Here is a 26,814-nt window from a genome sequence, read left to right as displayed (position 1 = left end):
TGGGCCTTCCCCATGCTAAGGGACTGCCACTGACCCATTTGCAATTGGCTTTTTTCTTTTTGGGAGGTGGGGGAGTAGATAAGGAAGCCTATTCTCTCAACCAAAAATTCCATCCTGGAGCTGAGAGACATCTCCAACAGAATCTTTATTAAAACTGCTCCATCCTCCCCACCTCCTCCTCCACCAAGTTTGGGTTCTGACAAACAAGCATTTTCCAATAGACACGTGTTTTGTTGAAAAATTCCTGGCCAACTCTAGTGAAGACGACCTAGTAATTTACAGAGCTGGACAGAAAACATCAGCTACCAGAGTTTAGATGGCAGGGCCGGTCATAGACTCTTAGATCAGAAGGGGCCAGCTTGATCATCTAGTCTGACCTCCTGAGCACTGCAAGTCATAAAATCTCACCCACTCACTCCTGTAATAGGCCCCACCTCTGGTTGAGTTATGGAAGTCCTCAAAATCGTGTTGACAGAAGTCACGTACTCAGTGAACACCCACCACGTTTTCCTCAGAAGCCCTAACAAATGGAATTATCTATAACTAATGAACACAACCAGCCGTTTTATGGCTACTACTAAGACTCTTGGTTTTCATGTGCAAAGAGACTCAGTTAGATGACGTTAATATCATGAATAAATGAAATTTGCTCCACTTGAATGGGAATGGCTTGAACATCCATCAGGGGACATTGAAGAGTAACATTCTTTAAGTACCCACAGGCTTGGGACTGTATTTAACCCACACACCTGGGCTATGTTTACACTGGCGCGATCTTGCGCCAGAAGTATGCAAATGAGGCTAAGCATGGAATATCGCTGAGCCTCCTTTGCATATCTAATGAGCCACCATTTTGGCAGAAGAGGCTCTTGCTCCAGAAGGAGCTGTCTACACTGCCCCTTCTTGCGCAATGCCGTTAGGCTGATTATTTTCAGGAATAACGGCATTGTGCAAGAGGGTTTTTCTTGCGCAAGAAGGGGCCGCGTAGACAGCTCCTTCTGGCGCAAGAGCCTCTTCGGCCAAAATGGCGGCTCATTAGATATGCAAATGAGGCTCAGCGATATTCCACACTTAGCCTCATTTGCATAGCTCTGGCGCAAGATCGCACCAGTGTAGACATAGCCCTAGTATGGTTATTGAGCAATGCAAGTGGTACCTAGACCACAGCAACAGTTAAGATCAAGAGACCTCTACAGAACAGGATGGCAGCCAGGTGGCTTTTAGCTCAGAGGGTAGAGGCTCCTATACTCAGTTCCAGAAGTCCAGGGTTCAAATCTGCCAGATGGCGGTTGCATGAACAATTCGGGGGACTTGTGTCTCAGGGATCCCAGATACTCCCAGGACTGGCTGAGCCCTCAGTTATTGTTTTCCCAGTGCCAGAAATGATTCGTTGTGGTTACCTAGACATCCATTTTACCTGCTTTCACCATACTCATGTTCGGCACCGTTGCACATAGCTGACCATGTGACCATTCTCTCATTTATCAGTGGTCGCAGCCATTTGCTTTTTTCGAGGAAAGCTGACATGGAGACGTGTAGTGAAGACATATCCTCGGGGCAGGACACACAACCCACCCTGCAAACAATGAGACAGGAGTTTGCTGCTAGAGCGGGTTGGGAACTGGCTTTTGTCCATTGAAAACATGTCAGAAGCAACAATGTTTTCATTTTCCGCTGGATTTCTCTTCAGAAGTGTTTGTTGGAAGTCTGAAACCCCTCCCTACCCTTCAAACAATTTCCTTTGACACCTGAAAACATTTTGGGCTTGGGTGGCCATCTTTCAGTTTGGGGTTTCTAACAAAGGAAAATGGTCGATGTTGGGGTTTATATTTTTGGGGCCAAAACCTGAAAAAAAAAAAGAGCAAAAACTGGATATGACTGGCAAAATGTCCATTTTGAAAACGTGAGGTGAAACGTTTCAACCAGATCTCCTCTCCACTCTCCCCAGTACTGTGAAAATGACACCTCTGGAACAGTGAGAAGAAAAAGAAACCGTCGCTGATGTGGCCCTCAACTGGGAAGGAGAAAGACACGCCCCACATTTCCCTCATGCACCCCAGCTTAGGTGGGCCCAGTCTAGTAGATTTTCGTGGGCAGGGGAGTTGGAGCGCCAGTGCTGGCTCCCCAGTGTTGGTGGGGCGGGGGGCTAAGCCGCGATGGCCGGATCCAGGCAAGCTGAGGGGCCACGTCTGACCCCTGGGCCTGAGGCTCCCCATCCCTGAGTCCTAAACCGTCACCTCTGATGAGCAGAGATGAGTATCTCTTCCTTCTGATTGAACCAACTCCAGGTGCATGTCCCCTGCCTGCATGGGAAGCTCCCAGCAAGTCAGATTGCCTAGGTAGGCCTGCTTTGCTTTCCCCCCAGAGGGTACAAAGGATGCAATTGCCCATATTGTTCAAGAAAGATGTGGAGAAATTGGAGAGGGTCCAGAGATTAAAGGTCTAGAGAACATGACCTATGAAGGAAGGCTGAAAGAACTGGGTTTGTTTAGTTTAGAAAAGAGAAGACTGAGGGGGGGCATAATAGCCGTTTTCAGGTATCTAAAAGGGTGTCATAAGGAGGAGGGAGAAAACTTGTTCATCTTGGCCTCTGAGGATAGAACAAGAAGCAATGGGCTTAAACTGCAGCAAAGGAGGTTTAGATTGGACATTAGGAAAAAGTTCCTAACTGTCAGGGTAGTCAAACACTGGAATAAATTGCCCAGGGAGGTTGTGGAATCTCCATCTCTGGAGATATTTAAAAGTAGGTTAGATAAAGATCTATCAGGGATGGTCTAGACAGTATTTGGTCCTGCCATGAGAGCAGGGGACTGGACCTGATGACCTTTCGAGGTCCCTTCCAGTTCTAGTGTCCTAGGATTCTATGATATTTAAGACATCACTAGCTATCTCTAAGCAAGTCCATGCATTCTTAAGGTAGCATTAACAGGAAAACCCACTAAAAACAATAAAAGAACCTCCACATGTGTTAATAAGCTTGCCAGCAATCACCCCAGCCCTAGCTAGGACTTTGGTATGTGTGCAGACCCTGCCAAGAGGTTTTCCAGTGGTTACAGAGTTATTCCTGCCTTCCCTCAGAGTGCGCACTTCTGCAAATCTTGATTCTCTCCTTTATACAATATGGATTTTTGATCCTTAAAGACTGTGAACAGGTAGTCAGGGTATGTCTAGACTACAGGCTTTTGTCAGAGGCTTTGTTGACAGATACTGTTGACAAAGCTTCTGTCGACAAAGAGCTTCTAGACTACAGCCAGTTCTGTCGACAAAGCAAACCACTTTGTTGATATGACAGTGTAGACGCAAAGGACAGTGTAGATGCAATAACGCTTTCTGTCGACAGAACTCTGTCAACAAAAGGCGTTATTCTTCGCAGAATGAGGTTTACCGCCGTCAACAAAACTGCCAAGTTCTGTCAACGTTATGTCAACAGAACTTGGCGGTAGTGTAGATGCCGGTATAGTTTTGTCAACAAAACCCTGTAGTCTAGACACATCCTCAGGGAACCTGTGGGTTTCCTCTCAAGACATAGCTGCAAAAGACTGAGTCTGGAGATAAGGAATTTGCCTTCCCTCCCCTCGGTATTTCCTAGGAAACTGAGTTAACAGTTGTTTATCCCAAAAGTTCATCTTTATCTAGCCCATAGTTTTAAAAGAGCCCTTTGAAGCTCATAACTCTTCCCAAGGTTTTACATTAGTCCTGTCTCCTGCCTAGAGGCACTGCATGCCCAGCTATGATAATATATAAAGATTTGAAATTTTAATACACTGAACTCCTAATATACTTGTGCTTAATTCAATATGGTTTAATTTGATCCAAATTTAATTCAGTAAAGTTTGGCCACGATATTGCAGGAAATTGCTATATCTGTCACATGGCATCCCAGCCCTCCCAGCTGCTAATCAGAGGGAAAAAAGGGACAATATTTCTCCTCCATTACCTGAAAACAACACTGCAGTGTTCAGGGCGGTCAGCAGAATATGTCTGATTTTTTTTAAAAAAAGAACTAATGTGAAGTCACTAGAAGATTACAGTTTTCTGACACTCACTTTAATGTCTTGGGTTAAATCCTGCAGGAAGAGCCCTTGTGAACAAGCTAGGAAGGCTATCCATGTAAAGGCGCAAAACAGAGAAAACAGCCACTGTGTTAGACCGCCGCCCTCATCACAGTCAGCCACATCTGATTTGGGACGTGGCCAGGTTTTTCCAGTAAGGAAGTTAGCACACTTGAATGTGAAAAGGCACATGAAGGCCTTTTATGATCTGATTATTGAGCCTTGTATAGAAATTCGTTTCAGGTAGATCAGGAATGGCAAATAAAATCTAAGCTACAAACAAGGAATGCTAACCCCAAAGACCGTTAACGTCACTGGATGTAACTACTTGCCTTAGACATAATATTCCCCTTTTCGTTAGTGCATGCAATTAGCTCACAGCTTTCTAGCTGTCTTTTTAATCAAGAGGAGGAGTAAAAGGGTGAGGGGAAGATGAAGAGCACAGACAGAGAGATGGTAGGAAAATAACCTTGGACAGTAATTGATTTGAGCTCATCTTTGGTAAGAAACAGAACCATTTGATTAACTGAATAAGCACGGGGGAGTCTTCATTTCATATGTGACACACTGCATTTCCGGATGCATTACTTCCGACTAACAGCCCTGTTGGAAATCCCGAGAATGTGACCAGTTTACTTTGCATGGACAGGCTGCAACTTCTGGCCAGTAGATGTGGCAAAACCTTACGCAAGGCCACTCTACATCTTTGGACCGCTTTATCCATGAAAAGGAAGGGGGAGTTCATTGTCCAGAGTGCTAGCGGGCAATGGGAAAGATCTAGGTTCAAAGCCCTGCTCAACCACAGATTTTATGCGACTTTCAACAAGAAGAATAGATGGCTAGTTTCTCGGCCTGAAGGGGATCCTGGTGAGCATCTAGTATAATACAGGCCATAGACTGGAGAGTCGACAGCTTGCATGGACCCTTGGGCTGGGGGTGGGGCGCCTGCTCTGCACTCCCAGAAGGGCTGGGGCCATAGGCAGAAGAGGCAGGACAGGGGGTAGCCAGCCCTCTGGTGCATCCCCAGCCCTCAGAGCCACATGGTGCTCCAGCGGTGATTTAAAGGGCCCAGGGCAGCCACCACTCTTTGAACCACCACCCCCTTTACCTCCCTCCTATTGGCAGGCCTAGCCACAAAACTTCCCTGGAATCATTCCTTTCTGAGCCAAAGATCTTCCGTATCTCCTTCCACTGAGGCCCCGTCTGTAAAATGGAGATAAGCAGCACCCCCTAACATCCCTGGAGTGGCATGAGGAGGAATGCGCTAAAGACTGCCGTAGAGAGAGGCGACCGAAGAGCGGCCTTCTACATGGCACCCATTGCAAACACCTGCTATGGCACGCCCCGTTCTGCAGCTTGAACTTCAACGAAGGGGTAACCAGCAAATGTTTCTCTCAACGTCGGCAGCTGCACCCTCAAAACCCAGCAGCGGGACAGCAGGCCCCATCGTGCCTGCTTCTTTCGGGCGTCCATCATTTTTGGCGCGTAATTAGGCTTTTATCCACTGGCGCTGGCCAGGAGCAAAAAATGATTTCCCAGGGGGAGGGTGTGAAATATTAAATTCAGACGTGTTGTACGGGAAGGCTCTATTATGCTCTGACGGCACAGGGCCAAGGTGCCTGGACACATCACTTGGGTAGGAGGAATCATAAAGCCTGTCATGGCTAGGGAAAGCATAGCTGCTGTGCCATTCATTCAGAGACGGCCGGTGGGGAGGAGAGGTGAAGCCATCAACCCTTCCCCACCTGTTCCTGCCTCTCTAACAGCCTAATGTTGGCAGCATTTCTATCCTCATGCAGGTCTTGCATTACTTGGCCATAAGGTTGTGCTTAGAGAAGGCTTTGGATTTTGGGGGTTGATTAATTTCATTTTGGGGGAGCTATTTGTAGCAATCTTTGAGGTCTGGCTAGACATCCAATTATCTGGCATTTGGGGAGGGGGGTTCTCTTTCTTCATACTGTAATAAGCAAACCGTGTTGTATACGTTATAGCAGTGTTTCGCAACCTTTTTTTTAAATAAAGTACCCTCTTTTCAAAAAAAAAAAAAAAAAGATTATAAATACCCCCCAGTACCTACAGTTTTCAAACAGAACATTTTTTCAACCATTGCAACACATTTGTTTAAACAACTTAATCGTAGCCAGGCAGGCAATACCATTTTTGAGTGTAAAAAGTACAAAAATAATAAAGCGCTGTAAAACATCACACAAAAATTCAGTTCTCCAAATTTCAGTTGTGTTGACGTACCCCCCAGACTTCTCAAGTACCCCTAAGGGTACTTGTACCACTGGTTGAGAAACAGTGCGTTATACTACATATCACTGTAACTGGCAGTCGCTTTGTAATGTTCCCTGGTGCGTGTTCATGTAATACACTTTCAAACAACACTGTGTTAAATTGAATTAGGAACCCTGTAGGCACTCTGACCTGTAGATGGGGGGGCCGGGAAGAGGGAAAGGGGGTAATTGCCCCGGGGCCCGGAGCCCACGGCTGTCACTGCCACATTTGCCACAGTTAGGTGCTGCTCTGTGTGACTCTGAGGGGTAGGAGTGGGGGTGTGCCAAGGTCTGGGTGGTTCTAAGGATTGACTGCCCTTGGCCCCACCCCTTTCAGGGATGAGGAGCCGGGCCCCACACACACCTTGCCCCGGGCCTCCTGTGGGCTGTCGGCTCCACTGAGGGCACTCCAGCATGGACCAATGAATGTGAGGTATGTTAATATACATAAGCAAGCACACCTCCATATGTCACGTGACTGTTTTTTTGTGGACAAGCCCTGAGGGATAAGAAACTGTCCTGTGTTTTCCAGGTGCTTATTGGATAAACACCAATTCCATTTTTTCCCTGGGGGTGGTTTATCAGTGTTTGTCAGGCCAGACCTAAAATCAGAAGCCATATGCCCAAGCCAACCGAAAGTGTGCAAGAAAGAAGGATAGAATCATATACTAGAACTGGAAGGGACCTTGCGAGGTCATCAGGTCCCATCTCCTGCCCTTGTGGCAGGACCAAGCACTGTCTAGATGAGGCGTGGATGAGAGTGCCACGGGGCCCCGGGCAGCAAAATTTCGCGGGGCCCCCCCTTTGACACAGCGCATGCGCCGTGGGGCCAAGGCGCATGCGCGGGGCCTCGGGAAGCGTGGGGCCTGGGGCAGCTGCCCCGCTCGCACTGCCCTAAATCCGCCGCTGGTCTAGATCATCCTTGACAGGTGTCCATCTAACCTGCTCTTAAATATCTCCAGTGATGGAGATTCCACAGCCTCCCTAGGCAATTTATTCCAGTGTTTAACCACCCTGACAACTAGGAAGTTTTTCCTAATGTCCAACCTAAACCTCCCTTGCTGCAGTTTAAGCCCGTTGCTTCTTTCCTATCCTCAGAGGCCAAGGAGAACAACCTTCTCTGTTCCTCCCTGTGGCACCCTTTTAGATACTTGAAAACCACTATCATGTCCCCTCTCAGTCGTCTCCTTTCCAAACTAAACAATCCCAGTGCTTTCAGTCTTCCTTCATGTTCTCTAGACCTTTAATCATTTTTGTTACTCTTGTCTGGACCTTCTCCAATTTCTCCTCATCTTTCTTGAAATGCGGTGCCCAGAACTGGACACAATACTCCAAATGAGGCCTAATCAATGTAGAATAGAGCAGAAGAATGACTTCTCATGTTTTGCTCACGACACTCCTGTTAATGCATCCTAGAATCCTGTTTGCTTGTTTTGCAACAGTGTCACACTACGGACTCATGTTTAACTTGTGTTCCACCCTGATCCCTCAATCCCTTTCTGCCGTACTCCTTCCTAGACAGTCGCTTCCCATTCTGTTTGGCTGTGTCTAGACTGGCAAGCTTGAATTTCCGGAAAAGCACTGACGATCTCCTGTAAAATCATCAGTGCTTTTCCAGAAATACTATGCTGCTCCCATTCGGGCAAAAGTCTTTTTCCGAAAGACTTTTGCACGAAAGGGCCAGTGTAGACAGCATAGTATTGTTTTCCGCAAAAAAGCCCCGATCGTGAAAATGGCGATCGGGGCTTTTTTGCAGAAAACCGCGTCTAGATTGGCCAGGACGCTTTTCCACAAAAAGTGCTTTTGCGGAAAAGCATCCTGCCAATCTAGACATGCTTTTCTGAAAATTCTTTTAATGGAAAACTTTTCCGTTAAAAGCATTTTCGGAAATTCATGCCAGTCTAGTCGTAGCCTTTGTGTAAAACGGATTGTTCCTTCCTAAGTGGAACACTTTGCATTTGCATTTTTTAAACTTCATCCTGTTTACCTCAGACTATTTCTCCAGTTTGTCCAGATCGTTTTGAATAAAAAAAGAGTTTGAATAGAAGAGTTTAAATCAAGGAGTTTAACCCCAAGAAGGTGTTCAGCTACTTGGCTTGAGGCCCTTTCTTTGGTAACAGAAAATAATTGTGGCAATCAGTTAATTATGTTTTCTCTTTTAGAAGCTCTTAAAATGCCACTCGAGCCAAAGGGAGATTTGCCTTTGCTGAGTAATAGTAGCATCTCTAACCTAGTGCAGGTGCCCTGTCCATCTGTGCCCCACAGAGGAAGCAAATCTTTGTACAGTAGCCTAATGCAATTTCTTCTGGAACAAAGCAATTGCAAACACCATTATGTCCCTGTGCCCAGGGCATGACAGCCATCCTCGCGGCGCCCGGATTGTCTGCCAGCTTGCTGGCTTTGTCTGCGACTTCTTTGGAACAGTGCTCACACAGCAGCTGGCGTCTATAAAACCTGCACGGATTTTTTGAAGAAGGGGGAGAAAAGAAACCGAGAGCATTGGCTCGTCAGGTAACCTGGGGAGAGGTGAGTGAAATCGCTGTGGGGCAAAACAAACCCAGGAGGGTATTTCCCTCTCCCTGCAGCCCGGCATGCCCTTTCTGAGATGCCAGGGCAAACAGATGGGACCTTGGATCTGCCATGGAAGCAAGGTGCAAAAGTCACTCAGAACAGCAGGGTCTGTCAACGTGGCCCTTTGTTTCCTTGGGAGGGTATAAAGCCACCTGACTGCGTGGTTCTTTGCTCCATGGCAAAGGAACCGGCCCTCTTGTCGGAGCGGTGGGAGGAGACGCCGATGAACTGTGGTGTCCATCCGCACAACATTCCTGCCTTTTTTGATCTGGGGGAACGGGGGAGATGGGAGGAGGGGCATGATCCTGTCAGGCACGTGCTGCCTGGCTGGAAGTGTTCAGAGCCTCGCAGAATCAGGCCCTAGACAAAGATTGAGGACGCCAGTGATAGGCATTTGAGGAGATTTAATGGGGACCCAATCAGGTCGCTTGGCAGCAGCGGGGTCATATTTTTTTAAGCCTTTCCCTGGATCTTAGCATCGAGAGCCAAGGCGACCATGGAAAAGCGAGAGGGGGTGGGCACAGAGAGGGACGAAGCAAGGAGCCAGCCACCCTAGAGGGGCCCACTTCTCCTGTCCAGCTCACTCCAGCCTACCCCTGGGAGAAGGCAATACAGTTTGATCAGGGGGCAGCCCCCCAATCTGAAGCAAATACTCACCAGCAGCCACACACCACACCACAGACACACTAACCCAGGAACCTACCCCTGCCACACACCCCACTGCCAACTCTGTCCACACATTTACACAAGCAACACCAGCACAGGACCCAACCACATCGGCCACACCCTCAGCGGCTCATCCACCGGCACATCTAGCGTGCTCTATGCCATCAAGTCCCAACAATGGCCCTCTGCCACGGATATTGGCCGAACTGGAGAGTCTCTGCACCGAAAGGATAAATGGACACAAATCAGGCATGAAGAAAGGTAACAAAACCCAGCAGAACACTTCTACCTCCCCAGATACTCAGGAATGGAGGTAAAAGTAGCCATCCTTCTACCAAAAACCCAACCCTCCAAACCAGACTACAAAGAGACACAGCAGAGCTGTGATTCATTTACAAATTTAACACAATCAAATTCGTTTCAGAGGGGTTGCCATGTTAGTGTGTAACTGGAAAAACTTTAAAAACAACAAACAGTCTTGCAGCACTTTAGAGACTAACAAAAAATGGTATCATGAGTTTTTGTGGGCATGAAGTGGGTGGTGCCCATGAAAGCTCATGATACAATCTCCATTTTGTGTTAGTCTCTAAGGCTGTGTCCAGACTCAGGGGTTTTTTCGAAAAAAGTAGCCTTTTTCGAAAAAACTTCACCTGCGTCTAGACTACAGCTGCGTTCTTTCGAAATTAAATCAAAAGAACGCGGCTTTTCTTTCGACGGCGGTAAACCTAATTCCACGAGGAAGAACGCCTTTTTTCGAAAGTGCTCTTTCGAAAAAAGGCGTTCTTGAAAGCAAACAGGGCTTTTTAGAAAGAAAGCACCCAGACTCACTTGCTGCTTTCTTTCGAAAAAGCGGCTTGCTTTTTCGAAAGTTCCGCGTGCTGTCTAGATGCTCTCTTTCGAAAGAGGCTTGCAGTCTAGACATAGCCTAAGGCTGTGTCTAGACTACATGGCTCCATCGATGGACCCATGTAGATTAGGATTGTAGGCAAAGGGAAATGAAGTGGTGATTTAAATAATCGCCGCTTCATTCAAATGGCTGCTGCGCTGAGCCGACAAACAGCTGATCAGCTGTTTGTCGGCTCAGCGCGCTAGTCTGGACACTCTGCTGTTGACATCAAAGCCCTTTGTCGACCACCCCGTTATTCCTCGTGGGATGAGGTTTACCGGGGCGGTCGACAAAGGGCTTTGATGTCGACCGCGGAGTGTCCAGACTAGCGCGCTGAGCCGACAAACAGCTGATCAACTATGAAATAATGCTGCTATGTAGATGTACCCTTAGTCTTTAAGGTGCCACAGGACTCCTCGTTGTGCTGAGACTGTCATAGTCACTGCAGATCTAAACAGGTGGGTTTTCTTTCCCCAAATCTCCATGACAAGCCTCTGTGTGCAATGCATCTGCTCTGGGCAAAGGGTCCAGGACTTAGCGCTATGGCTTTTGATGAAGTGCTTTTCAAACTTTCCCTATGCAACCAGGAGAAAGGTCAAGGGAGAGAATGGAGACTAATTTCTATATAGCATGCACAGTCCAAAGTCTGTAATGTACCCTTTTAGCTGGATTTTACCCCCAGATATATAAGTGGTTTCTGTTTGTTTTAACACTTACATATTTTATCTGCTACTTTAAATCCGTGTAAGCAAATAGGTTCATACTACAATCATTAAGCCCTATTCGATGCAGCTAATCACAACCCATTAGCTTTATCCGTTGCCGGGTTTCCTTATCCATATCAGTGGCATCAGGGTGTACCTGTCATAAAGCAGAGTTTCCTTATTGATGCCAAGAAAGTGAAAACAGCACACACGAGAAAAACCTGAATTTTTGTTCCACCAAAAAGTTTTACAGGGGACCAAAAAAAAAAAAAGCCACAAAATATTGTTTTGGGGTCAAACGAGTTAATGCGAAGAGATTGATGCCAGAAGAAAACTAATGACAATGAAGGCAAAGAGAAAGAAAAATAGCATGCTAATAATGCGCCTTTGTTAGAATCTCAAATAGTCCATCAAATGGCTGAGGTTTAAGATCTTATCAGAATTACTGAACACCTGAAACTCTCATTGGTTTCCACTTGTTCTCTTCGCATTCAACACCTCACACCGCATCAAATGGCATTTTTAAAAAACTGACCACTTATTTTGAGCCATTTAATTGCCAAGACAGTGAAACTGAAGGACAATATATTAGTGGCCATGCTCTGAAAACGCTGGCTGTATATCTTTCAGATAGGCTGTTTAGTGCCAATAAACAGCTAAACAGGCTGTTTAGTGCACAGCTCCCTGTCGGAATGGAAGTTTTATGCCACCGGGATCTGGTAACTAGCAGATCAGAAGCATAATTACACATTGGGTCAACTTCCGTGTTCCGATACGCCCAAACTTTATTCTCAGTGGGCCAAATACCGCTCATTTGCAACCACACTGAAATGGAGTCTCCATAGGGGACGGGGGACAACTGGGAACGTCCCATGAGCATAAATGAGGATTGGATTAGACCATCTGAATTCAGAATAACCCCCTGGCTCCACATGGCCTTTTATGACCGTAACACAAAATGCCTTTGAAACTCTCATTGCAATATTACACCTAGTAAATAAATAATCTTAAACCGCGGCCAACTCTGAAGTGTGCCCTTCCCTTCTTCCCCTTTCTTTCATGCATTAAAAATAACAACTAAACACACAAGAAAACCCCTGAGGATGGATGACTCATAAATGTTTAACAGGTATCGAAACGGCTGACAAATTTTGGCAAACTAACTTTGAAAGGTGGAAGGGCTCATGGTATGTATGTGCTAACATCGATATTTTAGCATTACACTTAGGCAGCTTATTGATTTTTTCCATAGGAAGTTATCTGTAGTCAAGAGGAGCAAATATTTAAGTTCAGAATACACAATGGTGTCATATCACCGTGATACTGATATTGTGTGAGCAAAGTGTCTCTTGTTCTTACACATTATTTTATTTTATTTTTTTGATGCAAGCAGGGAAGGCTCCATGACTTCCCTGACAGGACCGTTGGGAATTTTCTCACAGAATGAATGGGCCAGAAAATGCAAAATGATGTATCCATAAAGTGGGTTTTGCCCACAAAAGCTCATGCTATACATTTAATTAGTTGCATGGGCTTTCATGGGCAAAACCCACTTTTTCAGATAAGATGATCTTGAGTGGGGGGAAAAAAAGGGGGAACCCTGAGAATAAGAAGGGAAAGAGAGGAAAAAATTACCTGTCAATTGTAGTCCCGGTGCTAATGAGGCTAAGTGAACAGGCTGGAAGCATCCCAGGCTTAGCTTTTGATGTCAATAGGGGGTTGAAAGTAAGGAAAGCTCATGTTATAATAGGATTCTGTGTGTTACCATTCCTAATATCTGTTTTGTGTCCATTAATCCTTTATCATAGAGACTGTCCCGTTTGGCCAATATCCATGGCAGAAGGGCATTGCTGGCACATATCACATTAAAGGAAGACCCAAAATCAGAATATTTCATAAGAGCATAAGAACGGCCATACTGGGTCAGACCAATGGTCCATCTAGCCCAGGATGCTGTCTGCCAACAGTGGCCAATGCCCAGAGGGAGGGAATACAACAGGTAATCATCACGTGATCCCTCTCCTGTCATCCATTTCCAGACAAACAGAGGCTAGGGACACTATTCCTACTCATCCTGGCTAATAGCCATTGATGAACCTAACCTCCATGAATCTAGCTAGCTCTTTTGTGAATCCTGTTAAAGTCCTAGCCTTCACCACATCCTCTGGCAAGGAGTTCCACAAGTTGACTGTGTGTGTTGAGTGAAGAAAAACTTCTTTGCTTGTTTTAAACCTGTTGCCTATTCATTTCATTTGGTGACCCCTAGTTCTTATATTATGGGAATAAGTAAATAACGTTTCCTCATTCACTTTTTCCACATCAGACTTCTATCATATCCCCCCTTACTCTCCTCTTTTCTAAGATGAAAAGTCCAAGTCTTTTTAATCTCTCTTCATATGGGACACGTTCCAAACCCCTCATCAATCTTTGTTGCCCTTTTCTGAACCTGTTCCAACGCTAATGTATCTTTTTTGAGGTGACCACATCTGTACTCAGTATTCAAGATGAGGGTACTATGGTTTTATAGAAAGGCAATAAGATATTCTGTCTTATTCTCTATTCCTTTTTTTGATGCTTCCTAACATTCTGTTTGCTTTTTTGCCTGCTACTGCACACTGAGTGGATGTTTTCAGAGAACTATCCACAATGACTCCCAAGATCTCTCTGAGTAGTTGTAGCCAAATTAGTCCCCATCACATTGTATGCGTAGTTGGGATTTTTTTTCCCCCAACGTGCACTACTTTACATTTATCAACATTAAATTTTATTTGCCATTGTGTTGCTTAGTTTGGTGAGATCTTTTTGAAGCTCTTCACAGTCTGCTTTGATCTTAACTATCTTGAGCAGTTTGGTATCATCTGAAAATTTTGCTACCTCACTGTTTACCCCTTTCTCTAGATCATTTATAAATAAGTTGAATAGGATTGGTCCTAGGACTGACCCTTGGGAGACCCCACTAGTTACCTCTCTCTGTTCAGAAAGCATACCATTTATTCCTACTCTTTGTTTCCTGTCTTTTAACCAGTTGTCAATCCATGAAAGGACATTCCCTCTTATCTCATGACAACTTACTTTACTTAAGAGTCTTTGCTGAGGGACCTTTACAAAGGCTTCCTGGAAATCTGAGTAGATTATATCTACTGGATCTCCCTTGTCCACATGTTTGTTGACCCCCTCAAAGAATGCTAGCAGACTAATAAGGCATGATTTCCCTTTACAGAAACCATAATGACTTTCCCCCAACAAATTATGTTCATCTATGTCTAGATTACGCTGAAGTTTTGAAATAGGATATGCAAATTCCTGTTGAATTTGCATATCATCTTCTGATCTCACTTTCGAAAGCAGAGGTTTGCATGGCTTTTCGAAAAAGCAGGGGGGTTGCCGAAAAAGCCATGACCTGACTACTTTCACTTTCGAAAACTCTGCTTTCGATAGTGTGATCGGAAGAAGATATGCAAATTCCCGCAGAATTTGCATGTTTTCTTTCGAAACTTCAGCATAGTCTAGATGAGCCCATAATGTCTGAATTTTATTCTTTACTATAGTTTCAACTAATTTGCCTGGTACTGACATCAGACTTATCAGTTTGTAATTGCCAGGATCACCTCTAGAGCCCTTTTTAAATATTGGTGTCACATTAGCTACCTTCAGTCATTAAGTACGGAATCTGATTTAAAGGATAGATTACAAACCAGTTAGTTCCGTAATTTCACATTTGAGTTTTCAGAACTCTTGGGTGCATGACATCTGGTCCCGGTGACTTGTTACCATTGAGTTTTTCAATTTGTTCCAAAACTTCCTCTAATGACACCTCGATCTGGGACAATTCCTCAGATTTGTCACCTAAAAAGAATGGCTCAGGTTTGGGAATCTCCCCAATATTCTCAGCCTTGAAGACTGAAGCAAAGAATTCATTTAGCTTCTCCACAATGACTTTATCATCTTTGAGTGCTCCTTTAGCATCTTGATCATCTAACAGTCTCACTGGTTGTTTAGCCAGCTTCCTGCTTCTGATGTACATAAACATTTTGCTATTACTTTTTGAGTTTTAGCTAGTTGTTCTTCAAACTCCTTTTTGGTTTTTCTTATTATATTTTTACACTTAATTCGACAAAGTTTATGCTCCTTTCTATTTTCCTCAGTAGGATTTGACTTCCACTTTTTAAAAGATGTCTTTTTATCTGTCACTGCTTCTTTTACTGGGTTGTTAAGCCACAGTGGAACATTTTTGGTTCTCTTACTGTGTTTTTTTTTAAATTTGGGGTATACATTTAAGTTGGGACTTTATTATGGTGTCTTTGAAAAGTTTCCATGCAACTTACAGAGATTTTACTTTTATCACTGTTCCTTTTAATTTGTTTAATTAACTTCCTCATTTTTGTGTAGTTTCCCTTTCTGAAATTAAATGCTACGGTGTCAGGCTGCTGAGGTGTTTTTCCCACCACGGGGATGTTACATTTTATTACATTATGGTCACTATTTCCAAGCAGTCCAGTTATATTGACCTCTTGAACCAGATCCTGCGTTCCACTTAGGACTAAATCAAGAATAGCCTTTCCCCTTGTGCGATCCAGAACCAGCTGCTCCAAGAAGCACTCATTTAAAGTATCAAGACATTTTTATCTCTGAATCCTGTTTTCAGGTGACGTGCACCCAGTCAATATGGGGATAGTTGAAATCCCCCACTATTATTGAGTATTTTATTTTGCTAGCTTGTCTAATCTCCCTTTAGTATTTCATAGTCACCATCACTGTCCTGATCAGGTGGTTGATAATATATCCCTACTGCTATATTCTTATTGGAGCATGGAGTTACTATCCATAGAGAGTCTATGAATCTTTTTGGCTCATTTAAGATTGTTATTTCATTTCAGTTTATTTCAAGATTGTTTGACATTAAATTGCATATGCCTAAAATGCTGGGGGAGGGAGGGGCCCTTGGGAGTTGTTGTTTGGGTGCTTAGTGTACCATTACTCCCTATAGGCCATGTGCCTTGGAAGGACTACCTCTCCAATGATGCATTGTGATGGACTCTTCTCAAAATGTGGCACATCACAAAGTCACCTGATTCTGAGTGCCTCCTGGGAGATATTTCCCAGCCTGCTCCATTGGGGAGTCCGTGGAGGGTCAGGAGGAAACCTAGGTGACCTACAAAGAGACTGACCCTGCAAAAGCTGCAACCTCAAAGAGAGACTCCACTGTGAGTCAAAGCTGGTGAATCCAATTCCCAACTGGTGCAGCCCCAGAGAAGGAAGAGTTGCACTCTTGAGCAATCAGCTGCTCCCCTTTGCACAACTGTGCCCCGAGGGGATGACTGGCTCCGCTCAGTTCCCTAGCAGGGCTTGCTTTGTACAGCCGGACCCGAACACTGTCTCAGTATTCCGTACAATTGGCCATTCTGCTGGCAGCCTGCCCTTTTGCAGGAGATTTGAAGCATCCTGGCATCTGCAGGGCAGTCTCGCTGACACGGGAGAGGGCGAGGTGCTACCATTGCCTCCAGCCACTAGAGGGCCGTGCCATGCACCGGGAAGGCTTATGAATAAACCGGTACCTGCAGGATTCTGCTTCTGCTGCATGTGAACTGCCTAAAGTAGCACAGCGTGGCAAGCCTGCCCGGGGAGAGCCACATGCACTGTCAGGTCCTGATCTGGTTCTATAGAGGGGGAATATCAAGAGACAAAGACAAGGTTCAGAGTGGAGCGACCACATAGCAAGTGTGGAAAAATTGGGACCGGGAGTGGGTGGTAGTAGGCACTTGTGTAAGAAAAATCCCTGAAGATCAGGACTATCCCCAAAAAATCAGGACATCTGGTCACCCTGCTTCAGAGGAACATGGTAGAAGGCTGTAGAATAAAGCAGACTATGGATATGGTCTATCAGGGGTGCATACGGCCTGTGCAGGCCCCGAGGAGAGCAGCTCTGTGATTCTGGAGGGGGTGGGACTGGGAGTAGCCAGCCCGTGGTGCTGCTCAGAATGCGGAACATTCCCTCCCCCTTCCCCAGCCCTCAAAGCTGCCCAGAGCACACAGCACGGTGCTCCAGGGGCAATTTAAAGGGCCCGGAGTGGCAGCTGCCACAGTAGCAGTGGGGAGCCCTAGGCCCCTTTGAATCATCGGGCCCGAGGCTGACCCACGACTGACTCACGAGGCTGACCCACATCCATTTCCCATCAGTTGCTAAGCTCAGCACCCCGGCTCCTGGAATCAATACCCAGAATTTCTTACATCTGACGCTCAGTGATGCTTTGTTACCGCAGGCTGAAATAAAGCCGGAAAGCTAAGCAGAGCATGGCCTAGTGGGGAAACTTTTTTGGGTTGGGGGCTGCTGAGCCACAGAGAAATAAGGGCCCCCACACAAACAAAACCAAAACAAAAAAAAACCCCTCACTGATGCAGCCCCCGACTGAGGAAGAAAGACACTCCCCACATTCCCCTCACACACCAGAGCTTAGGCAGTCCCAGGGTGGTAGATTTTGTGTGCTCTAGTCCCGATGGCAGAGGGTAGTGGGGGAACTGGAGCACCAGCGTTGGCTCTCCAATGCTGGGAGGAAGCCCCAAGCCTCAGAGGGCCAGATCCAGGCAAGCCAGGGGCCTCATCTGGCCCCCAGGCCTTAGGTTCCCCACCCCTGGCCTAGTGACTTGATCAAGGGATCGTGAGGGAAGGAGACATGGCTCTGTGAGGGAATCATGTCCAACGGCTTGAGCAAGGGACCGGGAGTCACGACTCTTGCGTCCTATTCCCCGGTGGTTTTGACAATTCCCTCTGGGTAGGTAACCTGGGCGAGTCAATTAACTTCTGTGCCCTGGTTGGTATGAAATCATTTGGAGTGCCAAAGTTTAGAAAGAAATCACAGGAAACAGAGAGCTTTGAGCAGTTGCAAGTGTCCATTTATTCCATAAAAGAACTAACTAGAACCAGCCCATACCAGCTGGGCTGCCCCCTAGTGACCTAACTCAGTTACTATAACAGGATCTAGATCTACAACCCCAATACACAACAGTTGGCTCACCTGTTACAAGGGAATCCTACCTGTTGTGTGTCACCAGGCTCTTAACACTTTATATTCATTAACTACTTGGCTTCGCTGGTGAAAGTAGGCCAGTCACCACTGTTAAGCAGATCAGAAAGAGTTACTTTGAAATAGATGGCAGTAATTCAGATTTGGGCAGCACCAATCCTACACCCAACAGGGCCAGCAGAGGCCTTGTCACTGAAAAACCCAGAGAGGTGCTAAGGATGTGGTAGCAGGACAGGAAAAGTGGGGGACAGTGAGAAACAAGAGTGCTCAAAAGACGCCAGACTCCACAGTATTTAGCTTCTGTGCCATTGTTCAAGTTCTGGATCACTACACGGTGGTTTGGCTCACACATGGTTCATCAGACATCACAGGCCTGAGTTACAACAATTCTGTCCCCTCTAGTGCCCATGTTTATTAGAGTTAGAATTACAATTCTTTCGAGTCCCTTCTGTGAGAGTATTTCAAAGTGAGTCATACACTAAACAGGGAAGGATTTAGCACTTTTTTTGCACTGAGGCAGGCAGGAAGTTGAAAACCAGAGCCAGAGAGTTGTGGTGATCAGTACTAGCTCTCCTTGCTGCCATGGTAGGTTATAGAACCCAAACCCATGCCTGGGGAAGATACCCAGCAGCTCATGTGTGAGTTCATGAGGCTGGTGAGCTAAATCTTGAAAGCATCACACAGAAAAAGGCTTGATATTGAATTCTGTTTTAACACACAGGTTGTAAAAAGAACATAAGAACGGTCAGACCAAAGGTCCATCTAGTTCAAGATCCTGCCGTCTAGCAGTGGTTAACACCAGGTGCCCCAGAGATAAAGAACAGAACAGAACAATTAGCAAGTGATCCATCCCCCTTCACCCATTCCCAGCCTCTGACAAATAGAGATAAGGAACACCATTCCTGGCTAATAGCCATTGATGGATCTATCCATGTATTTTTCTAGATCATTTTTTAATCCTTTTAAAGTCTTGGCCTTTACAACATCCTCTGTCAAGGAGTTCCACAGGTTGATTGTGTGCTGCATGAAGCAAAACCTCTTTTTTTGTTTTAAACCTGCTACCTATTATGGGAAGAAAGTAAATAACTTTTCCTTATTCATTTTCCTCACACAAGGCATGATTTTATAGACCTCTATCATATCCCTGCCCCACTTAGTCTCCTCTTTTCTAAGCTGAAAATACCAGTCTTTTTAAGTTCTCTTCATAGGGCAGTTGTTCTAACCCCTTAATCATTTTTGTTCGCTGTGTATAATTTCTCCTCACTTCTTCCCTTCCTATATTACACACCATCCCATTTTGCTGTTGCTACTACCCCCCATTACAACGTATCTATTCTGGGAACCTCACATAAAGAAACCTTTAGAGGTGCCCTTATATATATATATATATATACTCATCACAAAGAAGCCAGCTCAGGTGTGCTCTGGGTGGAGTGCTGCCTTTCTATATAAATTGGGATTCAAGCCTTCTCTACCTACCTTTTAAAAGAAAGGTTCAAAAGGTTAGGGGGAGGGGTAGTGGCTTTCCTCAGATGCAGTGTTTTCCTCCCTGAAGTCCTGTTTAAGTCAGAGGGTTTTCTGTGCTTAAAAGAAGCCAAGATTTCTTTTTCTGTGATTCCTGCTTCATATGCACCTGGTAGAGGGGTAGGCTGTCCCTCCAGCATTCCTCAGCAGGTGGAAGAATGGGGGAAATGGGGAATAGTCATAAGGGTAAATCTCCAGAGTGCTATGGGAACACATAAACCCAATGTAATTCTGCAACTGTGTACAAAGGGGCAATGCCTTGTCAAGTTTGCAAGTCAGAAGGCAGCCTGAGCATGGAATTCACCGGTACAGCTAGGGAGACCTGTTCATTATCAAATTATTTCCACAGGGGGTTCAGTGTCTCAGGGCTGCGCTTGGAGACCACAGCAGGAGTGCAGGGTGACAAAAGGGGGCCTTTATTCTATTTCTGGGTGGGTGGCAATTCACCATAAGGGGCTCCGGCTGTGCTTTTCAGTCTCTCCTCAAAGAGCAGTTCACAGGCGCAGCAGCTGAAAGGTTTAATGCAATCCCAGGTTTTCTACACAACATGAGGGAAGCCAGTGCAGTGGCGAGTCAGACCTTGACCAGCCTGTGAATGATAGCAAGCTATTAACTCTACCTTGTACCATGAAGTGGGTTTGGGATTTCTGTCTCCAAAGGAGCAGGATGAGGATCCTGATAAAGATAGGAAAGGATGTGACTGCATTGGAGAAAGTCCAGCGGAGAGCAACAAAAATGATGAGGGGGCTGGCACACATGACTTATGAGGAGAGGCTGAGGGATTGGGGCTTATTCAGGCTATAGGAGAGAAGAGTGAGGGGGGATTTGATAGCAGCCTTTAACTCCCTGAAGGGCACTCCTCAACTCTCTTTTGCGGAGAGAGGCTGTTCTCAGTGGTAGCAGATGGCAGAACGAGGAGCAATGGTCTCAAGTTACAGTGGGGGAGGTCTAGGTTGGATATTAGGAAAAACTATTTCCCTAGGATGGTGGAGAAGCGCTGGGATGGGTTCCCTAGGGAGGGGGTGGATCTTCATCCCTAGAGGTTTTTAACTCCCAGCTTGACAAAGCCCTGGCTGGGATAATTGAGTTGGGATTGGTCCTGCTTTGAGCTGGGAGTTAGACTCGAAGACCTGCTGAGGTCTCTTCCCACCGTAGAATTCTGTGATATTTTGGCCCCCCTCTATGATACAGGGTCTTGACCAATACCAACAAGCCTCGGTCTCATCTTTTGTGGCTCCCATGTGCAGTCTGGAGGAGGTGGCACTGCTCCACCAAGGCTACGTCTAGACTGGCATGATTTTCCGCAAATGCTTTTAACGGAAAAGTTTTCCGTTAAAAGCATTTTCGGAACAGAGCGTCTAGATTGGCACGGACGCTTTTCCACAAAAGCACTTTTTGCCGAAAAGTGTCCGTGCCAATCTAGACACGCTTTTCTGCAAAAAAGCCCTAATCGCCACTTTCGCGATTGGGGCTTTTTTGTGGAAAACATATCTGAGCTGTCTACACTGGCCCTTTTGCACAAAAGCTTTGCGCAAAAGGGACTTTTGCCCGATCGGGAGCAGAATAGTATTTCCGCAAAAAGCACTGATTTCTTACAGTAGGAAGTCAGTGCTTTTGCGGAAATTCCAGCGGCCAGTGTAGACAGCTGGCAAGTTTTTCCGGAAAAGCGGCTGATTTTCCGGAAAAACTGGCCAGTCTAGACACAGCCCAATTGTTTTGCTTCAGCCACCTTATCTTTTGAAGCTCTCTTTTAACTCAGGCTCATGCCCGCGGCTCACACATCACTGCCTTCTCTCTGGCGTTGGCTAAGCCCACAGGGAGCTGACATGTCGGGCGTTAATTTTATTTCAGCGTTACCAACATTGCTGCAGGTGTGTGCATGGGTTAAGAGTTAATAGATACAGTGCCAATCACTAGCACTTCTTCTCCGCATATGTGCAAAGTGCATTCATCACCAAATGAGGTCAGTTGGTTGGATCATTAACTTCCCTGGCCTGGGCCAGGTACTGACAAAAGTGATGTGAATACTGATCTATTCCCCTCCCCATCCCCCGCACCCTCTAGCTAGCATGTGGAAATACGTAGCACAGGTCTCTTGTGCCTTGATCCAATAAAAGTTCTTGTGCTTTGCAATGGCTTTCTCTGTGCAGTGAGCTACATCTAACAATTACCTCACCCTCCCAACCCCATTGCTCTGTCTCTTCCATCTTGTTGTAGCCTTCCTGGCATCTCCATTGTTCCTGCCCCAGGGCATTTACTCTGCTCTTTGCTCTATGTCAACACACTGCCTAGTTCATACTTCAAATCCTCAGCCAAAACTGTAATAGGATAACTCTTATCAATTCAGCAGAGCCAAGTTTTGATAGTGGATTCGGCAGTTGTAGTATTTGTATGAAATAAAATTCCACAAAGATTAGGAAGAACATTCTGGAAACCCCCAGTGAGGCATTTTTGTTTCTTCAGGGGCTGTGATTGTAAGTGGTGGATTGTCTGAGGGCAGTCGCGAAATCTACTATGGCTACATCTACACTGGTGCGTTCTCACGCAAAAACTCCTTTTGCGGAAGAGTTCTTCTGCAAAAACTCTTCCAAAAGAGAGCGTCTAAACTGCCATGTGCTTTTGCACAAGAGAGGTGCTTTTGCGCAAGAGCATCCATGCCAGTGTAGATGCCCTCTTGCGCAAGAAAGCTCTGATGGCCATTTTAACCATAGGGCTTTCTTGTGCAAGAAATTCATGTTGCCTGTCTACACTGGCCTCTTCTGGAAGAGCTCTTGCACAAGAGGGCTTCTTCCTGAATGGGAGCATCAAAGTTCTCACGCAAGAAGTCCTGATTTTATACATTAGATTGTCAGTTTACTTGCGCAAGAACACCCGGCCAGTGTAGACAGGCAGCAAGTTTTTGCGCAAGCGTGGCCGCTTTTGCGCGAGATCGCGCCAGTGTAGACACAGCTGTTTGGGAGAGTCTGTCTGTCAGTGTAGCTGTGTGTCTGTCTGTCCAAGAACTTCTCCTAAATGGTAAGAGCAAGGGCCATCACATTTGGCACACAGCTTCCCCTGATCATAATTTTAGAGCAAGGTCAGGGTTTGGTTGGGCCAGGACAGTGGGATGTGCCTGGAATGGGATTGCTTCTCAGAAAACTATATAGAAAAGAGTGGGAATCACCGGGCAGGGTAGGGGCATGGTCTCCCTGTAGCCTGGCCCAGTGCCAAGCCTTTAGGGAGCATGTGTGTGGAGGGGTAAATCTGAACCTCCCTCTCACGACTCGTCTGGGAACACTGCTGGCTGTTCCCCTCCTCAGGGAGCAAGAGGAAAGCGCTCAGTTTTCTCCGTCCCTTCCCTGGGGATGCAGGGAGCAGACAAACCTGGGCCTGCCCCAGCTGGGGGACATGCATCCCACCCCTGGCTGTGCCCACTGAAGGGGAGGGATAGCTCAGTGGTTTTTAGCATTGACTTGCTAAACCCCAGGTTGTGAGTTCAATTCTTTAGGGGGCCATTTAGGGATCTGGGGCAAAAATCTATTCAGGGTGGTACTTAGTCCTGCCATGAGGGCAGGGGACTGGACTCAATGACCTCTGAAGGTCCCTTCCAGCTCTTAGAGAGGACAACTAGATATCTTTCTGGAGATGAGGCAACCACATCTGCATGCAGTATTCAAGATGTGGGCGTACCATGGATTTATACAGAGGCAATAAGATAATCTCTGTCTTATTCTCTACCCTTTTTTTAAATGATTCCTAAATTATAACACATAAAACAGCTTAACACTAGCATAAAGATACAGCACCATCTGTTAGTGGGGGTGCACTCTACACTGAACATTACAGTATTTCTAGATCCTTTCCAGATAAAAGGGCTGCATGCATCAGGAAGCTTTTATCACATCTATAACAAACCAATCAAGTGATAACTGAGCTGTTGTCATGAAGGAAATGTATTTCTGCTCTATGCAAAGTGTATTTGTAGCTTATATACATTCTGTTGGAGGCCTCACATCTTATAGTTTACTTAGGAATCTTTGGTCATTTTAATTTTTAGAACATACACAGATATTCTAGCTTTTCCTGTGGTGTTCAAAGGAGGGGAATATAACCGACAACTGTAAAAAGAATAAGCCAGACATTCTTAACACATAGAAACATAGAGCTGGAAGAGAGCTCAGGAAGTCATCAAGTCCAGCCCCCTGCCCAAGGACCCTGAACTGATCCCTGTGGAGCCCCACTCATTATGCCCTTCCAGCATGATTATGATTGGTTATCCAAACAGCTATGCACCTGCATTATAGTAGCACCATCTAGGTTGCATTTCCCTAATTTATTAACGAGGAGATTATGAGGCGATTATGAGAGACTGTATCAAATACCTCACTAAAGCTTAGGTATACCACAACTACTGCTTCCCCCTTATCCACAACGCTTGCTACCCTGTCAAAGAAAGCTATTGGGTTGGTTTGACAAGATTTGTTCTTGGCAAATCCATGCTCACTGTTGCTTATCACTTCATTATCTTCTAGATGTTTGCAATGGATTCCTTAATGATTTGCTCCATTATCTTTCCTGGTTCAGAAGTTAAGATGTCTGGGTTGTAACTCTCTGGGTTGTCCTTTTTTAGATGGGCACTACATTTGCCTTTTTCTAGTCTTTTGGAATCTTTCCTGTCTTCCATGGCTTTTCAAAGATAAGAGCTAATGGCTCAAATATCTCCTCTGTCAGCTCCTTGAGTATGGTAGGATTCAAGACCCTGGTGACTTGAAGACATCTAAGTAATTTACCTTTTTCCGTCCCTATTGTAGCTTCTGAACCTATCCCATTTTCACTGACATTCACTATGTTAGGTGTCCTAATTGCCATCAAACTTCTTGGTGAAATCCAAAACAAAGACGTCATTAATCAAACATGTAGAACTGCAGGTAACAGTGGATTCTGTGTTTACACCAACCCATGGTTCAAGCTGGCAGTATGGCAGCGCATTACATGGTTTTCCTTTTGTTTAGTGTATGCTGTTTGAAGTGAGTTTTGATTGAAGAAAAGTCGTTTCCAGAGGTCCCTGTGGTATTTGCAAAATGACAGTGCTGACAGTCCTCATCCCAAGGAGAGTAGAGGAATCATCAAGCATCAGAAATACTGGAGCCAAGTCAGCCGTATTCCCTCAGCCTTGGGTTTGGGGCTGGACTATGCCAGTCATAAGTCCATCAGACATCTACACTTTTTCAATGTTTAGATCTTTTGATTGAACCCCCCCCCCCCAAAAAAAACCCCACCTGTATGTGACATAAAGCTATAAGTTATCATCCTGTATCCCATTACAGGCAGGCAGACAATTTCAAGAAGCCTTTCTTATCCCTATTCAACGCAGTGGGTTGTTGACTCTGGTGCCTAATGATGGCATGAAATCATATACATCATGCTTATATCCCCATTTATATCAGAGGAAATATCCAGGTGCTCTGGGGTTGGAGAGGAAGACTGAGAAAACAGGAAAATCTTGGGTATGGCATGGCTGAGGTTTTCCCCTCCATCTTTGTCCTTTGTTCTGATCCGGAAAGTGAGAGAGGATGGAACAGGTGGCTTGAGGAAGTCTTCCTGCAGGCTCAGAGATAAAGCAGCGATGTGCAAATATGTTCTGGACAGCTTGGTGTTGGTGGAATGAAGAGACAAGACACCATGGATGAGGGCAGCGTGATGAAGACACGGACGTTCATGTGCTGAAACAGACTGGACAAACGAAAGCAGGCCAGATGACATGCTTACATTTCTGGACTGTAGCCAGTCACATTTGCTTCCTTGCCAGACTCCCCTGATTAATGGACTAGCTTTAATTGACCTGTACTTTCCACAGTCAGACAGTGAGCAGCAGAAGACAGCAGAGACATGCTAGTTCTGGCTATATATTATACCTCGGCACCAGTACACCATACAGGGCTGTGTCTGTATTCAATGTGCACAGTGATCATGAACCTCAGTAGGTGTTCTGGTTCAGACAATAACATATGACCCTAGGCTTACAAAGGGTGAGTGGAAAGCAAGAAGTATTGACAAGAGATGTTTCAGTGGTCAGTATTCTTGGGATCATATAGCATGGAACGAAAAGATGGTGTTTTGATTCTAGCACTGGGCTGGAACTCAGGAGGTCAGAGTTCAAAAGTACCATTCTCTGCCACAGCCTTCCTGTGTCACCTCAGCCAAGACACTTAAGCTCTCTGTACCTCAGTTCTGTATCTGTAAAATGGAGATACTTTTTCTCCCATCTCTTGTCTATTTTGTCTGCTTATGGTGTGTGTTCCAAAGGACAGGCCTGTGTGACTTTTTTACAGCACCTACCTCAATGGAACCAGATTAATAACGGCAAAATTGGATCTTTTTGCTTTGAAGGGTTATTTTGTCTCTCAAACCAGTGTGGCTTCATTGATGTAGCTAAGGATAGTGTTGGCCCTATCAGTCATTTTGAAATTGCCCTGTCACAGACTGATAATCGGATCCTCTCTTGTAGTGTGCGTAGGTGTTATGGATTTACAAATGTTTCTGTTCATTTCCTGGTAGAAAGCAGCATTTGCGAAAGTCAAGGTGGGTGAACATTAGCAATCTCTGGGCATGTTTTCGCAGTGCTGGATTATATACTGTCAATAACACCAGCTGGGTTATGACATTTGAAAAGAGACTTCCATTTTTTTTTTCTTTTTATGTACGGTAAATGTGTTGAACTATGGGGAGCGAGGAGAGAGCTATCGTGAAATCAACTGAATAAATGAAGCCCGCTATACAGGTGTTATAATTTCAGCTTCACTGTGTAACTGCATGCAGATGTGGTTGCCTCATCTCAAAAAAGGTAATATCTTGACATTGGAAAAAGTTCAGAAAAGACAAGAAAAATTATTAGGAGTTTGGAATGGTTGCCATATGTGGGGAGATTAATAAAACTGGGACTTTTCAGCTTAGAAAAGAGGAGACAAAGGGAGGATATGATTGAGGACTGGTGTGGAGAAAGTAGATACAGAAAAATTATTTACTTGCTCCCATAATGCAAGAACTAGGGGTTATCCAATGGAATTAATAGATAGCATATTTAAAACAAACAGAAGGAAGTACTTCTTCACACAATGCAGAGTCAACCTCTGG

At 45.4% G+C, this 26,814-nt stretch overlaps 1 long non-coding RNA gene across 1 annotated transcript in view; it reads left to right on the top strand.

Moving 5' to 3' along the window:
- The first annotated feature begins 8,755 nt into the window (after positions 1-8,755).
- LOC142818637 (uncharacterized) overlaps positions 8,756-26,814 on the top strand; it is a 30,312-nt gene continuing 12,253 nt past the window's right edge. Inside the window, exon 1 of the long non-coding RNA XR_012896204.2 lies at positions 8,756-8,854. This is a non-coding gene — a long non-coding RNA (uncharacterized LOC142818637). The remainder of the gene's footprint in view (positions 8,855-26,814) is intronic.

The sequence above is a fragment of the Pelodiscus sinensis genome, chromosome 15 (assembly GCF_052426305.1).
Source record: "Pelodiscus sinensis isolate ZL-2025 chromosome 15, ASM5242630v1, whole genome shotgun sequence".
Classification (NCBI taxonomy): Eukaryota; Metazoa; Chordata; order Testudines; family Trionychidae; genus Pelodiscus; species Pelodiscus sinensis.
The sequence above is the reverse complement of the archived record's forward strand: the minus strand, read 5'-3'. Positions and strand labels throughout refer to the sequence as shown.